Source organism: Triticum dicoccoides, chromosome 7B (assembly GCF_002162155.2).
Source record: "Triticum dicoccoides isolate Atlit2015 ecotype Zavitan chromosome 7B, WEW_v2.0, whole genome shotgun sequence".
Taxonomy (NCBI): Eukaryota; Viridiplantae; Streptophyta; class Magnoliopsida; order Poales; family Poaceae; genus Triticum; species Triticum dicoccoides.
In genome coordinates, this window is record NC_041393.1 from 566,411,759 (window position 1) to 566,425,849 (window position 14,091).

General features: G+C 43.6%; 1 long non-coding RNA gene across 3 annotated transcripts; it reads left to right on the forward strand.

The window, feature by feature from the left end:
* Positions 1-9,074: 9,074 nt before the first annotated feature.
* On the forward strand, positions 9,075-13,394 carry LOC119340179. Of its 3 annotated transcripts, none has more exons than XR_005164427.1 (7): positions 9,075-9,607; positions 9,724-9,807; positions 9,945-10,002; positions 10,722-10,854; positions 11,568-11,823; positions 12,289-12,382; positions 12,729-13,394. It is a non-coding gene; the product is annotated as an uncharacterized LOC119340179 (long non-coding RNA). The 3 variants fall into 3 exon arrangements; XR_005164425.1 differs by having other exon boundaries at positions 10,764-10,854; XR_005164426.1 differs by lacking the exon at positions 12,289-12,382 and having other exon boundaries at positions 10,764-10,854.
* Positions 13,395-14,091: the final 697 nt, after the last annotated feature.

Consider the following 14,091-nt stretch of genomic DNA (forward strand, 5'->3'; position numbering starts at 1 on the left):
GTCGACCCCGAGACACCCTAGACCCTAGTTGATGGCTTTAGGTGGTTCCGTCGACCTCGAGCCACCAAAACTCAAAATGATGGCTTTAGGTGGTTCCGTCGACCCTGAGCCACCAAAACATAGACAACATAAAAAGGACCATTTTGAGCATAGACAACGTATCAATAATAAAAAGAACCATTTTTATCATAGACAACATATCAATCATAAAAAGAACCATCCAAGCTTGCATAATCAATAACTCCAGCATATCAAGATAGTCCATTCCAGGCATTCACTCATAAGTTGCATCCACATCAACAAAAGCCATATATGGCATTGATTCTTAAAGTACACCACCAAAGCAAAGATGACATTGTACACCACCACATGAAGTATCTAGTTACCACTTGCATAGAAGTACCTCCCCCATCCAGTATGTCTACCACCAGCACCTCTCCCAGCAGCAGATGTGGAGGGAGCAGTAGATGTGGAGGGACCAGATTGTCTTGGGGCAGAGAATGCACCTCTCCCTCTCCCAACACCTCTTGCAGCACCTGGTGCAGCACCTCTCCCAGCACCTCTTCTAGCAGCTTGAGCTGCTGCAGCACCTCTACCAGCACCTCTCCCAGCTCCTCTCCCAGCAGCTTGAGCTGCTGCAGCACCTTTCCCAGCAGCTGCAGCTGCAGCACCTCTACCAGCACCTCTCCCAGCTCCTCTCCCAGCTCCTCTCCCAGCTGTTGGTGTTGTTGTAGGAGCTGCATGAGAGGTTGTTGTTGCTGGTGTAGTAGCAGCACCACCACCATTGGAATTCCTTGCAAGAGGCTTGCATAAACAAGAAGGAAAATGAGTTAGTACTTAAAAAATGGAATGTACAAGAAGGAAAACCACTTATAAGAGGATTACCACATGTTTGTTCTTCCTCAAAGCCAGCTCAGGCTTCAACTGCTTGAGGCAGCTTGTGTACCTATGTCCTTGCAGTCCATAATTGCCACATGTTATAGTCCCCATTCTTGATGTGTCCTTAGGCTTTGGAACTTCAAATTTCCCCTTGATCCTCTTCTCTTTCTTTCTTCCTCTCTTCACTTTAAATGCAGGTGGGTCAATGTCTGGACCAGGGGTCTTTGTCCAGTCATGCTCACCAGGAACTGGATAGATCATTGGTTCATAAGCTGCCACATAAAATTCTTTCTTGAAGAACTTGCTGACATAATCCTCTGGTTTTCTTTTGCCATTGTTGATTGCTGAGATGGCATGGTTACATGGGATGCCACTGAGTTCCCATTTTCTGCACCCACATGTGTGCACTTGCAAGTCAATAGCATGGGTTTGCTGCCCACTTGTAACTGCCACAAGTTCACACCAGCTTGAATTGGTTTGCAATATTTGGCCCTCTCCTTCTCAACCTCTAGCTTCTCACTATAATGGGGTGTTATGTCCCATCTAGCTGTTTTTGCACTCTCCCTATTCCTATGCCACCTCATCATCTGTTTATCCTTTATTCCATCACACATTGTCCTAATTGGTTTCTTCCTAACATCTAGGACATACTTGTTGAACACCTCAGACAAATTGTTAACTACAAGGTCAGTCTTGCAGTTTGTGTCAAATGCATGCCTTGCCCATGTTTTCTTGGGTATTTGACAAAGCCACTCCCAAGCTTCTTGACATTCAGCTCTAAGGTCATTCATTGCAATGTTAAATTTGTGTTCACTATATGCATAGGCAGCATTATCCATACACTTCTTCAGATCTTCCCCCCTAAACCCAGCATTTTGGAAGTTTGCATAGATATGCCTAAGGCAGAACCTTTGGTTGCACTTAGGAAAGACAACATTCACTGCATTTAGTAGGCCCTGGGACACACAATTAAACTAGCTAAGCTATTATCTAGCACAAAACAACCATATAGGAACAAGGACATAAGATGCAAGCACATACCTTTTATCTATCTGACATTATTGTATATGGACCAAACTGTCCCTCTTCTCCTCCTAGGCAGATTTTAAGTTGGTGCAGGAACCAACACCAGTTAGGTGTGTCCTCTTGCCCAACAATACCAAATGCTAGTGGGTATATATTGTTGTTGCCATCTCTACCAGTGGCAGCAAGTAGTTGAGCACCAGTAGTTAACTTAATGAAGCACCCATCAACACCTGAATGAGCAAGCAAATTCAATATTTAAAACATTCAAATGCATTTCAAGATGAAACAATATGTAACTAATGCACAAGGTGAACAAACTAACCAATAAATGGTATGCACCCCTTGAGAAACCCCTCCCTTGCTCCATTGATGCAATAGAACATAGCATGGAATCTTGGACCTAGATGGGGGATTTTTTCAGTGGGTGTTGGAGGTACAGTAGTGACTACTACTCTACTCCCAGGGTTTGTATCCATCACTGTCTGAGCATGGTATTTCAACCTAGGGTATTGCTTCTTGTGGTCTCCTAGCACAGCATCAATAGCTATGTTCTTTGCTCTATATGACATTGACTTGGGCACATCCACACCATACTTCTCCATGCAAGCATCAATCAAAGTCTGAATGCCAGTTGTTAGATCAGATCTGAACATTGACTCATACTTCTGTGCAAGCCACTTGGCACTTACCCTTGTTGTCTCTGTACTAGTAGGGCAAGTATGCTTAATTCTCATCTTCTTAATTACAAAAGTAGTTTCACCTTTTATAACTGCTGCCACCATAAAGAAGTTGCAATATTTTTGGTTGCATTCTACAATTATTCTTTGATCTGAGTTCCTATGATATCTGAAGTTTCTTTCTTGAGTGATGTGTAGGTTCAACAAAGCCTCTCCGAATTGATGTTGATCCAAGAAACACATGTGTAGACATAATTGCTCATGTGGTGCATCCATTTTCTCATTGTACCATTTTCTAGGAGGCCTCTGCTTTGCCCTGCTTTTCCTTTTCTTTGGCAGCACAAATGACAATGGCTCAAAACCATCATCATCAGCCTCCTTCAACAATCCTTTCTCTTCTTCATCAGATGAAGGTTTGAAATCAGGTTCCTCCTCTGGTACTACACTTGAATGTGACCTTGTTGTAGGCCCTCTCCTAACTGGAAGCTTATGTTTCTTCTTCTTCTTCTCTTCATGTACAATTACAGTTTCTTCATCCTATGAAACAACTGTCATCTTCATCCATTTGAAAAGGTTCCTCAACCTCTGTGTCACCCTCATAATGCACAACTTCTTCCTCCTCAGATTCTTCATCATCTGTTTCTTCCTCTTCCATTTCATCATACTCTTTCTGTTTCTTTTCCTCAGCCATCTCTATGTCATCAGCATCACCCATATAAAAAGGTGGTACATCAATGTCCTCTTCACCTTCACAATCAGAACCACCACTGCCAACATATCCCTCTTCTTCTTCTATTTCCATAACAGCTTTCAGTTTTCCTTTTACATTCTTGCTCTCTTGTGTGCAAACACCAGTACCATGAGCTACACTGCAGCTGCTACTCTGACTTTCAAATGCAACTCCTTCTTCATTAACAGCATAGATGGGTGGCTCACTGAGATCATATAACACAGGCTCTTCATACACAATAGTGGATAATTCTTGCCTCTCAAACTGGCTGCAAGGAGGTGGACATGCCCTCACTAGCAAATTTAAGACCTTAGACTCCTCAACCTGCTTCTTTACTAATTGCAACTAGCATTACACTCTACCATCTCCAATCCTTTCTCCCCTAATTGTGGATTCTCAATGTGAAACAGCAGATCATATTCACTAAATCCTTGGGTTTCCATCACTGCAATCATATTCAGGTATGTTACATCTGAACTGCAGAGCTTCAGCTCAAACATTTCTGAAGCATCAAAATAGAACCTAACATCCAAAATGTCATCATACAAACTGCAAAATGAAATAATAGAAAAAATGGTTAATAAACAATTTTACTTAACAGATAGGCTAACATATAAACAAAGCTTTGTTTAAGTTAACATATAATTTGGACTCTGCTCTAGTTAGGAATTTTTTAAGTTAACATATAAACAAAGCTTTGTTTAAGTTAACATATAAACAAAACTTTGTTTAAGTTAACTAATGGTGCTCTGCTCTAGTTAGGAATGATTTAATCCACTATGCTTCTCTGCTCTGCTCTGCTCTAACTAGGTAACACCTAATGCTGCTCTGACAATTTGGACTAAGAAATAACAATGTAATCCACTAATGCTGCTCTGCTCTGCTCTAGTTAGGACTCATGTAATCCACTATACTTCTCTGCTCTACTTAGGAACTAGCAATTAGAGTGCTAAACATGCAGACAGTAAACCAGGCAGTAAACCCTAACCCTAATCCCCAATTTCAGTTTGCAAAGATGGAACAATGGAACACTTACAGAACACCACCGATGCCATGAGTCCACTGATGGGCGGTGCTAGCGTTGGCCACCCAAATTCGCGCCCTCTTCAGCCTCTGCTCCATCGACAACGCCGACTCCGCAAAATCTTCGTCCTCGCTACTATACTCCGAACTGGAGTAGCAGCCACTCCCATCGAGGCCTAAGCGGGGGAGGTCGCCACCGCTCGCATCGCCCCGGCCATCGGCGCCTGCCGGAGTAGCCGAGGCCATCGTCGCCTAGGGCACAGCAGCCGCGGGGGAGAGGAGGGCGCGAGGGACGAGCAGCCGCGGGGGAGGTGACAGCGCCTAAGCAGTTCGATCCATGACTACGGTGGCGTGGTGTGGCGGGCGGCGGGACGGGCGGGGAGGCAGCCGCCGGCGAGGAGGAGAAGGAAGAGGGCAGAGCGGGGGTCGGGGTCTGGCTCGGTCGCACCAGCGAGACCTAAACGGTGCGAGTCGGCCTCGTCCCAGTCAGCGCCCAGTCAGCGCGCGGGCACGCGCGCACTGGCCAGCGTGTCGCCTGACGGGCGGGCCCAACCGGTCAGTTTTTCTGTCAATACGTATAAAACACACTTTTAGTCTTTTTTGCAACGGCTCGCCCCAATCTTGATACTGACATGTAAAAATTATCAATCTTGGTACCAATCTGTTTCCAATGCCCCAATTGTGATACTTTTGTGCAATTTACTCTAGTTTTAGCGTGGAAGCTACTTTCGAATTTTCTTGCGTCGCTCCCGTCTTTGCTACAGAATTAATCGCGGGATCTTTTCACGTCGTGACATCACGGCGGTGATGGGGAGAGACCGAGAGAGACAGCCAGCCAGCCAGACGGGTGGCGGCGCGGCGGTGGCCGGATCCGCGGAGCGCGTAGATCGCCGGGTCCCTGTCCGCTCGCGTCACATGGCCGGGACGGGAGCGAGGAAAGGACGCATGCATGCAATAATCGACGTGCAGAATAACCCGGCGCGTGGCGTGGCCCCTGCCCCGACGCGCCGTCTCGTGGGGTCGACGTGGCCCCGCAGCAGCTCTCCCCGGGCCCGCGTCCCGGACCAGAGAGGAAGGAGCGGACGCGGCTCGCTGGGCGGTGGCCGTGCCCGACAGCCCGTGGCACAGCTCGCACGCACGCACGCACGGTGCGACACGGCAGCGTGCTCTCTGCGCCACTGCGTCCCTCGACCTCGAGGATGTCGCGCGCCGCATCGGGCGGGCCGGTACTCTGCAAGTCTGCATGCACGCGGGGACGGGACGGGAGGCCACCTACCTCCGGCCGGCGCACGTTGCCGCTGCAGTTTCCGTGGTTGGTGGTAATGGAGATCTGACTGAAAACGGACCGGATCTGCGCTGTCCGGTCTGAACGGGCCGGCCCATCCGGGGGCCGAGGCGGATGGTGATACTTGCGTGGGCCTCACCTGCCCAGGCGTTGAACGGGCTGGGCTGGATATATGGAAACTTCCAGCTCTGTTCGAGTTCAACAGGAACACGATTGGCATTTTCTATTTGGCGCTGCAGGCGTTCGAGAGCTCCCGTTCGACGCCTGCGTGCGTCAAACAGACGAGCTTTCGCGCAGGGGACTTTCTTAATGGGCCAGCCCACTGATCGCGTTACGCACAGTCGCTACTAAAAATCCCACAAAAAGATCCATCGAGGAATCGAACTCGAGACCCCACTCTCGTAAGCAACTGTTCTTTGCCACTCACGCCACTGAGTTTAAGTGATTACTTGGCCGCGTGAACATTTAAGAAGTAATGTAGGGCTAGATAAAAAAATCGAAATTTCGACCATTGAACATTTTTAAATGTAATTTGAACATATTTGTAATGTATAGTGAACAAATTTTAAATACACATTAATTTTTTTGTGAAATATGCTGAACAATATTAAATACACATTGAACATTTTATGTGATATACGCAGAACAAATTTTAAATATACATTGAACATTTTTGTAATGTACACTGAACAACTTTTAACTACACATTGAACATTTTTGTGATAAACATTGAACAATATTTCAATACACGTTGAATATTTTTATGATATAAGCTGAACAATTTTGAAATGTGAACAGTTTTTTAAAACATGAATAGAATTTGAAAACCGTGAACAATTTTCAAAATCATGAACAAAACTTGGCGTTTCAAAAACATTTTCTTGAAAACAAAGTACACAAATAAAAACGAAAAAGGATATAACGAAAGAAAATTACAAAACAATAGAAATAGAAATAGAAAACAAAATGGAAAGGAAAACAAGTAAAAAAGAAAATAGGGAAAGCCGGAAACTCGCTAAAAGAAAAAAAAAACAGAAAGAAGACTGGTTGAGGGAACACTAGTGGGCCGGCCCGTTTCGCGGTGGTGGCTTAGGCTCTTCAGCGAAAGCACACCAGTTTGACGCACGCGCGCATCAAATAAGGATTGCCCAGGCGCCCGTTACAGTGCAATTTGCTAACGCACGCCTACAGCAGTCCAAGATGGGCCGGCCCATTCTATCTTTCTCCTTCTTGTGTTTCGAAAACGTTAAGAAAAGTGCTGGCACGGGGGTTCGAACACGCAACCCATTCGTTGGGAGCGCTCAATTCTAGCCACCATGCCATCCACTCACTGGTGTATGGTTAGTTTGTTTTCTTCTTTTTATTCGTTCTTCACTTCGGTTTATTCCTTTTTCTTTGTTTTTCTCAACTTTTTTGTTTTTTTATTGTGCGCTTTTTTAAAATCAGTGAACTTTTTCTTTAAATTCGTGAACTTTTTTGCAAATCAATGTACTTTTTCCGAATCGTTTTTTTTAAACCAACGATTTTTTGAAATTTGACGAGCTTTTTTCAAATTTAGTGAACTTTTTCAATTTCGATGAACTTTTTTGAAATTCGATGAACTTTTTTCAAATTTGATGAACTTTCTTTGAAATTCAATGAACATTTTTGTAAAGTTATATGAACTTTTTCCAAATTTGATGAACTTTTTTCGGAATCTATGAACTTTTTTTGAAACCCATGAACTTTTTAAAAATTTGATGAACTTTTGAAAATCGATGAACTTTTTTTGAAATTTGATGAACTTTTTTCTAATTCGAGGAACTTCTCTTTGAAAACAGTGAACTATTTTTCAAATTTGTGAACTTTTTTCAAAATGGTTGAAGGTTTCCTCCGAAATTGATGATCTTTTTCCATTTTTCATGAACCTACTTTCAGATTTTGTGGTTTTTTTTGTGAATTTACTTTTTAAATAATTAACTCTAGGTCTATAATATATCTGTAGAGGAAGGGTTAAATGTACCTCGTTTCTGGTAGTTGACAAGTTTAGCATCTCGGTCTGGTGGTTAGGGCATCACGTTGCTATACGTTAGGTGATGGGTTCAAATCCTAGTTTTTGCATCGTTATACTCCTCGATTGGGCCGGCCCGCTAGCTCCCTCTACGAGCGCTGTTAGCGCTAACCGGCGCTCGCAGCGCCGACTAGGAGCTCCCAACACGATCGCCCCAATATAAGCGTCCCATAGGCCATAGCCGCCATGAACCATCACAGGACAGACCCCTGCCAAAGGATACCAAGAACGAAACCTCGCTCGAGCACCGCCATGGCGGCGAAACCGGCAGCTGCAGGGGAAGAAGTGTGCTCTATGGCCTGGACGTGGTCAGCGGCGGGCGCGGCGGCCGAGCACAAGAGAAGGCAGCAGAGCTCGAAGCATCGGAGGGAGGTGGCCAGGTACAAGAAGAGAGACAAGGAATTCGAGGCTCTCGGCAAATACTTCACACTGTTCATGGTGCTGGCTACCGCGTTCGTGCTCGCGGCGCTCTACCTCCGCCATAGGAGCCCCCACGCAGCCCTTGTCTGCGTGATCATGGCGGCCTGGTGGATGCATGGCGTCGCCAAAGTGACCGCTCGTATTAGACGGGAATTCCGCTTCTTATGGGACGCGATGTTCAGGCTCGGTTATGATGAGGCATGGGAATAAGAAGCAGCCACGGAAGCCAGCTTTGTGTCTTGTGAAGCAATAAGAGACCGTATTTGTGTGTGTTGAGTGGTTGAATTGAAACGTGTCTGCAATGTTCTACCAGTCTCTAGTTTTTAGGGCTTTTCCTCTTCTTTTGTTCTAGAAAAGCTAATAGTGGCGGCACATGTGTTCAAGAGACATGCTCTTGATGTAAGACATGGAATATAATGCCAACAAATACATCCATGATAATTGAACAGTAATCAATGTCTCTTTCTCTACTACTTTTTAAAAAAAAGTAAGATTCCCATTTCACCTCTATCTCGTCCAACTTTTTTTATATACATTCCACTTTCCTTCTCCTCTTTGATTTTTTTCCTTCCATCTCTGATTTTTTTATCCCATCCATTCTCCCTAAAATAGAATCAATTGTCTCATATTTTATTAACTTACCAAAATAAAAACATATTTTGTTTGATAAGTCATTAAATTCTTAGCAAATACTAAGTGCTTAATAACAATAAAATAACAGGTAAATCATGACGGTTGCATGTAAAAACTTGCTAAGATTTTAGCGCATTAATATAATAATGGACGTGTAGCCACAGGCTAATCTACTAGAATGTTTACTCCCGTTGCAACCCACGGGCAATTGTCTAGTCCTTCAAGTTACTAAGCTCCCACGATTTACAGCGATGTGGTTCATCGAGGTTTTATGCGGTGCCCGTGGCCCCACCTGTAAGGGGATGGATATTGGTTTTGACTTTTGAGTCGGTTTGACCACGCACGTCTGTTCCCTGCCCTCTCGAGCCTGCTCAACCTATACGCCGCTTCCCTGAATCCCGATCCCCTCCTGTGTGCCCGCCGCTGCGAGCGTCCACCATCACGAGCGCCCCCGAACCCTCCATGCGCCGTAGCCCTGCCTCCGCCTTCCGCCGTGTCGCCGTCACCGGCATCGCGCCCGCCTCCTCTGTGACCCCGTGTAGCACCCCAGCTCCCCGTCCACCTTCGCTCCTCCCTGCCCCCGCCCCCCTGCGCCATTGTGCCGATTGTTGAGCCCCGCCTCTGCGGGTCGGTGTTGGTGTCGGGGATCCGTTCTGCACGCTGCTTGTTCGCCTTGGTTCGGTGTCGGGGAAGGATTTTTCCTTAACCTCCTCTGCACCGCCACTAATCCACTACCACGCCACCTGACCCATCTCTCTCTCTGTCCATGGTGAGGTAATGGTCGACGGTGGCGACGCGAGTGGCCTAAGCAGGCAGCGCGGAAGCTGACGAGGACGTGCTGCGGCAGTGCGCTGGACGGGGACGTCTAGTGCCTCCAGCGCTCGGTCAGTTTTGCGTTCCTCTTCACTTTGGTTGCTGCTCGTTGTTGTTGTTGTTGTTGCTTAATTCGTAGGGGAAATTGAACTGAACTGGGTTGGATTTGTGTGCGTGGCACAACTAGAGGAATATCAAGGGCCTCAAGGCGTTGTACAAGCTGTTTAACAAGATAATCAGTGCCATAAGGGATGACAAGCTGATTATTAAGGTAGGTGATTACTGAAGAGTGTTTGGTTCACAGCTAAATTTCGTATGTAGCCATTGTAGATTGTACCTGAGTATTATATTTAGGTATTGCAAATCATTCTGCGGCTGATGTGGTTCTGGTCTATTGGAATTGTTCAGGAGGAGTTTCAGTTGGAGCTGTTTAAGGCAGCAGGAGGATAGCATGTTCACTGACCGTGTAAGTCCGTGTTAATTTGAACGCAGTTTATTTCCGTGCACTGCTGCTTGTCACAATATTACCGTTGCACATCTGGTATTAGTATGATCATGAACTTATTGTTATACGGACCTGATGAAAATCGATGAGATAATTGACTCCTAATTATTTTGTGAAAATATTACGAGCTATTCAGAATTCTGTTGACCCTTGCTTCAGATATTTGTGGATTATAATGCTACTCTGCCATGGATATGTTTGTGGGAGTCTTATTCCGCTATATTTTTGGACAAAACAAATCGCAATCGAATTTCGCTATAGATTTGGAGTATCCAATTCAGCTTATAGGCATGGTTTTCGAGTCATATGGGTTACCACTGTGTAATTTTTAGTAATTTTGAATTGGGATGTACCCTTTTTGTCTTGTCTCTCCACTAGATATCTTCATAAGTAACTATCGCTGGTTAATCATGGGAGGGGTATGTGTACCTGTTAACTACCTTCAATCCAGTATCAAGAAAACCTAATCAGACATTCGAACTTTTCAAGTATTCACCATCCAATTTTCTCTGTCATATGTGTTATTTCCCACATGTTTCCTTTTTGGTCTTGCTCAAGAACTTGGTGACTTCTATGCTTTCTAGCATCTAGCCTTAATCTATCTACAATTAGTGTTTATATGAAAAATACAATTTGTTGGCCCTGATGAATAACTGCTTGTCCTTTTATTGTGTATATAGTGATACAATTGTGTATTCAATGGAGCCTCACCTAATGTGCAGCTGGTCCTTAAGCGAACAATGGAGGAAGGACATCTCTGAATTTTGGTGGGAGCTAGGAGGTTGGTGCAGGTTGAAGTTGCTGTCAACTAAGGTTGTTTAGTAGCTTATTAGTAGACTTGGTCAACGTTGTTTTGGTTCCACCAGAGCGTGTGTAATTTGAATCCTGAGGGAGGATGAGGGGGTCTATTTTGTAAACTCTTCTTAATGCAACGATACACATCTCTCCTGCATATTCAAGATTAATAATAATGAGACCAATTCTCTAATCTGTTTCTACAATATACTTTTTTCATCAAATGAAACAATATATACTTTGAACTATCCAGGTGTAGCTTACCATCTTATCCTTGCAAAACTGTAAATTTGCTTGGATTCATAATAGGTTCTATTGAGCTAGGAATTTTTTTCAAAATTGTGTCATCTAGGATTTTGTTTTCTAGCTTTCTTGGAGATGAGAATAAAATGTTGTGGATTGTGTTCTTGCATACTGTTTTTTTTTTTTTTTTGTAATTCTTGTGGAAACCACAGCACACTGTCGTTATCTAATCAGATTATGTGCATTTTCCATAAAAATGTTCTACTTGCCTCTTATGTGGCCCTGTTTAAATTCAGTTTTTCTGTTTCTGAGAGCACAATTTTGTTTCATGCTTGCGACTGGAAATAGAAAGAGAACCCAAATTTGTGTTGTTTAATTGTGTGCACAACACAATGTTTATTTGAAATGATGCTTTAATTTGGATTTATGGGGCACATCTGCATGGCATTTTAATTAGGAATATTGAATGTTATTTCCCTGTGGAGCAGAATTAGCAGATGGAGTGGCAAGTTCTCATCTTGTGATGGTGACGATGAGTACCAGAAGTTTGGGGAACACTGCATCGTACAATTTGCGGAACAATCCATTTTATACATCTTTGAATGCCAGTCAATTTTGTCAATCTTACCTATAGAGTGCCATAGTCCATGGGAGATCACAGCGAGTACGTGTACTGGTTGCTCGAGATCGAGGAAGATGAGCAGAGAATTGGCATTCTTTATGGAGGCAAACAGCCGCCGAGAGGTTAGTTCTTGCTATCCATCTTTTGGATTAGCAACATGTGTGTTGATTAACTTGGGTATGATTTTGATTAGTTAAGTAAGAAGATCATATTAGCCTTTGCACTGTGATTTTGGACATCAAGTGCATCATTAGAGTTGTGCTCTTCAAACTGCTATTATGCACTATCAATTTAATGGTTTTTAGTTATTGATAAAACCTTAAATTTCCCACTGGGAGTGTGCACTATCCATTATTTCCATTAGTGATTTTACTTTAAATATCCCATACCACTGTGTTGTAAGGTCAGTGCAGATAGTGGTGTTTATCTCTGCATTGTTACGTCCTAAGTTCCCAGTGAACATCACCTTAAATCAGTGGAAATATTTTCTTTATTTGACAAGGTAAGGTTAATCCTCTAATTAAATGTTGCATTTGTCCCAAAGAGATGAGCAGAATAATTATATATTACAATACCAATGTGTGCAGAGAGATGTTTACATTAGCATAGAAAAATATGAAAAAGAGGGTGGAGGGAGAACAGAGCTATTCCAGGGACTGCAGCTAGGATTCGAAAGGGCCTGTAAGTTCCTATTTCATCCTAAAAGATTGGAGATATGGGTCCCTTCTAAACAAAAAAAGTAGGTGACTATGATAGTGCGTTGTTGTCTACAAAAGTAAGGCATAGGCATAAACAAGTTGATAATGAGATAGCATGGTAGTTGTTGACGTATTACGTGTTGATACTTTATGTTTATTTTTGTTGCAGTATCAACAATCCCTCACATCATGTAGAAAAAAGATCCCATCATATTCTTTGTTTGCTTCCTGTGAAATAGAGTACTATACTTAGGTGTTACCGAAATTCTAATATTGTACTCTACTTAGTAAAATTAACTTAGTATTGGTTCTTTGTGTATTTCACACAGCGTCCTCTGCAACTCAAATTCAGGCAATACATTTGTCGCGTCAAGTTATATTGGAAGAGGTGGTAGAGCATCTAGGAGGGCTGCCACCCATTTACAATTCGAGCCAACGATACGGAGAATGGCAAGCGTGCACGGCGTATACCCAATCTTATTGAATCGTATTGAACCTGGCAGATTAGATGAAGCATCTATATATAGCCAGAGACCTTCAACCACTCCTAAAGCTGCTGAAGAGAAAACAACAGAGAGCCTCATAGCTTCTTTGTGCAGCAAAAAGGAATTTGAGATCAATGATATACACGCTACATGTACAGCAACATGACATAGTTGCATCTGCAAGAAAATAGATCCTCAAAGGAAAGGGAAAATGTGACGATGAGTACCAGAACTATATCACACCAATGGTGTCGACGTACCTCCCTCATACGCGGTCTCCGACATCATCTTGCACTATCTCAAGCAGTGTTGCTAGGAAGGAGCTGAATGGAAGTGAATTAGCTTTTCACTTCTTGCCGTGTATTGCTACTATGATTTTCACCTTTTTGCTAGCTGTTGGTTGGTCTGTAAAGTATATATACTCTCTTTCCATCAACAACACAACATGAACCATATAGAACCATTGATTCACTTGGCCCAAGCCATTATATATATCATACCTTTGGAGCATTTCATTCCATGATAACATGTATGAATCATACATAGAGCTAACGATTAGTCCTGTTGTTACTTCAGTTAGACTGAAGCTATTACCAGGGCAATACTATGTAAGATAAAGTGACTTGTACACATCAAGCCAGCCGATCGTAATAAACCACGTATAAATTAAATTAAGTACTTAACTCATGAATGAAGAACGGGCGCGGCAAGGCGCGCGTCATGCTCTAGTAAGTTAGATACACCCAAGATTGGACATGACTAAGTATTTTACGAGAAGGTACAAACTCAGGGCATTTTGTATAGCCGAGATATGTTTTCTCACAAGATATTTTTATCCTTTTTGTAGGTCTAACCTCCTATTTGTTCCATTCTATTCTTCCCTTCTACTTTAATCATAGAAAAAAAAAAGCAGAGCTCCCGCTGTTAAACCACACTCATGTACATTTGTGTAACAGTCTGATGTAACTAAGTCTAGTCCTAGATTGTAGGATCCACTAACGCTCATGGCCTGCGTGCCTTGTTTCTAGGAATGTTAGCTCACTCCCTGCGGGGATATATGCTGTACTTTGTAATATTGTTGGGCAGTGAATACAATTGAGCTCTCCAACTTGGTATCAGATACCAGGCGCATCATGGCCACCAACTCCTCCTCCAACGCCGCCACGAGCTCCGCCACCTCCCCCGGATCCCTTTCTTCCTCCTCGAC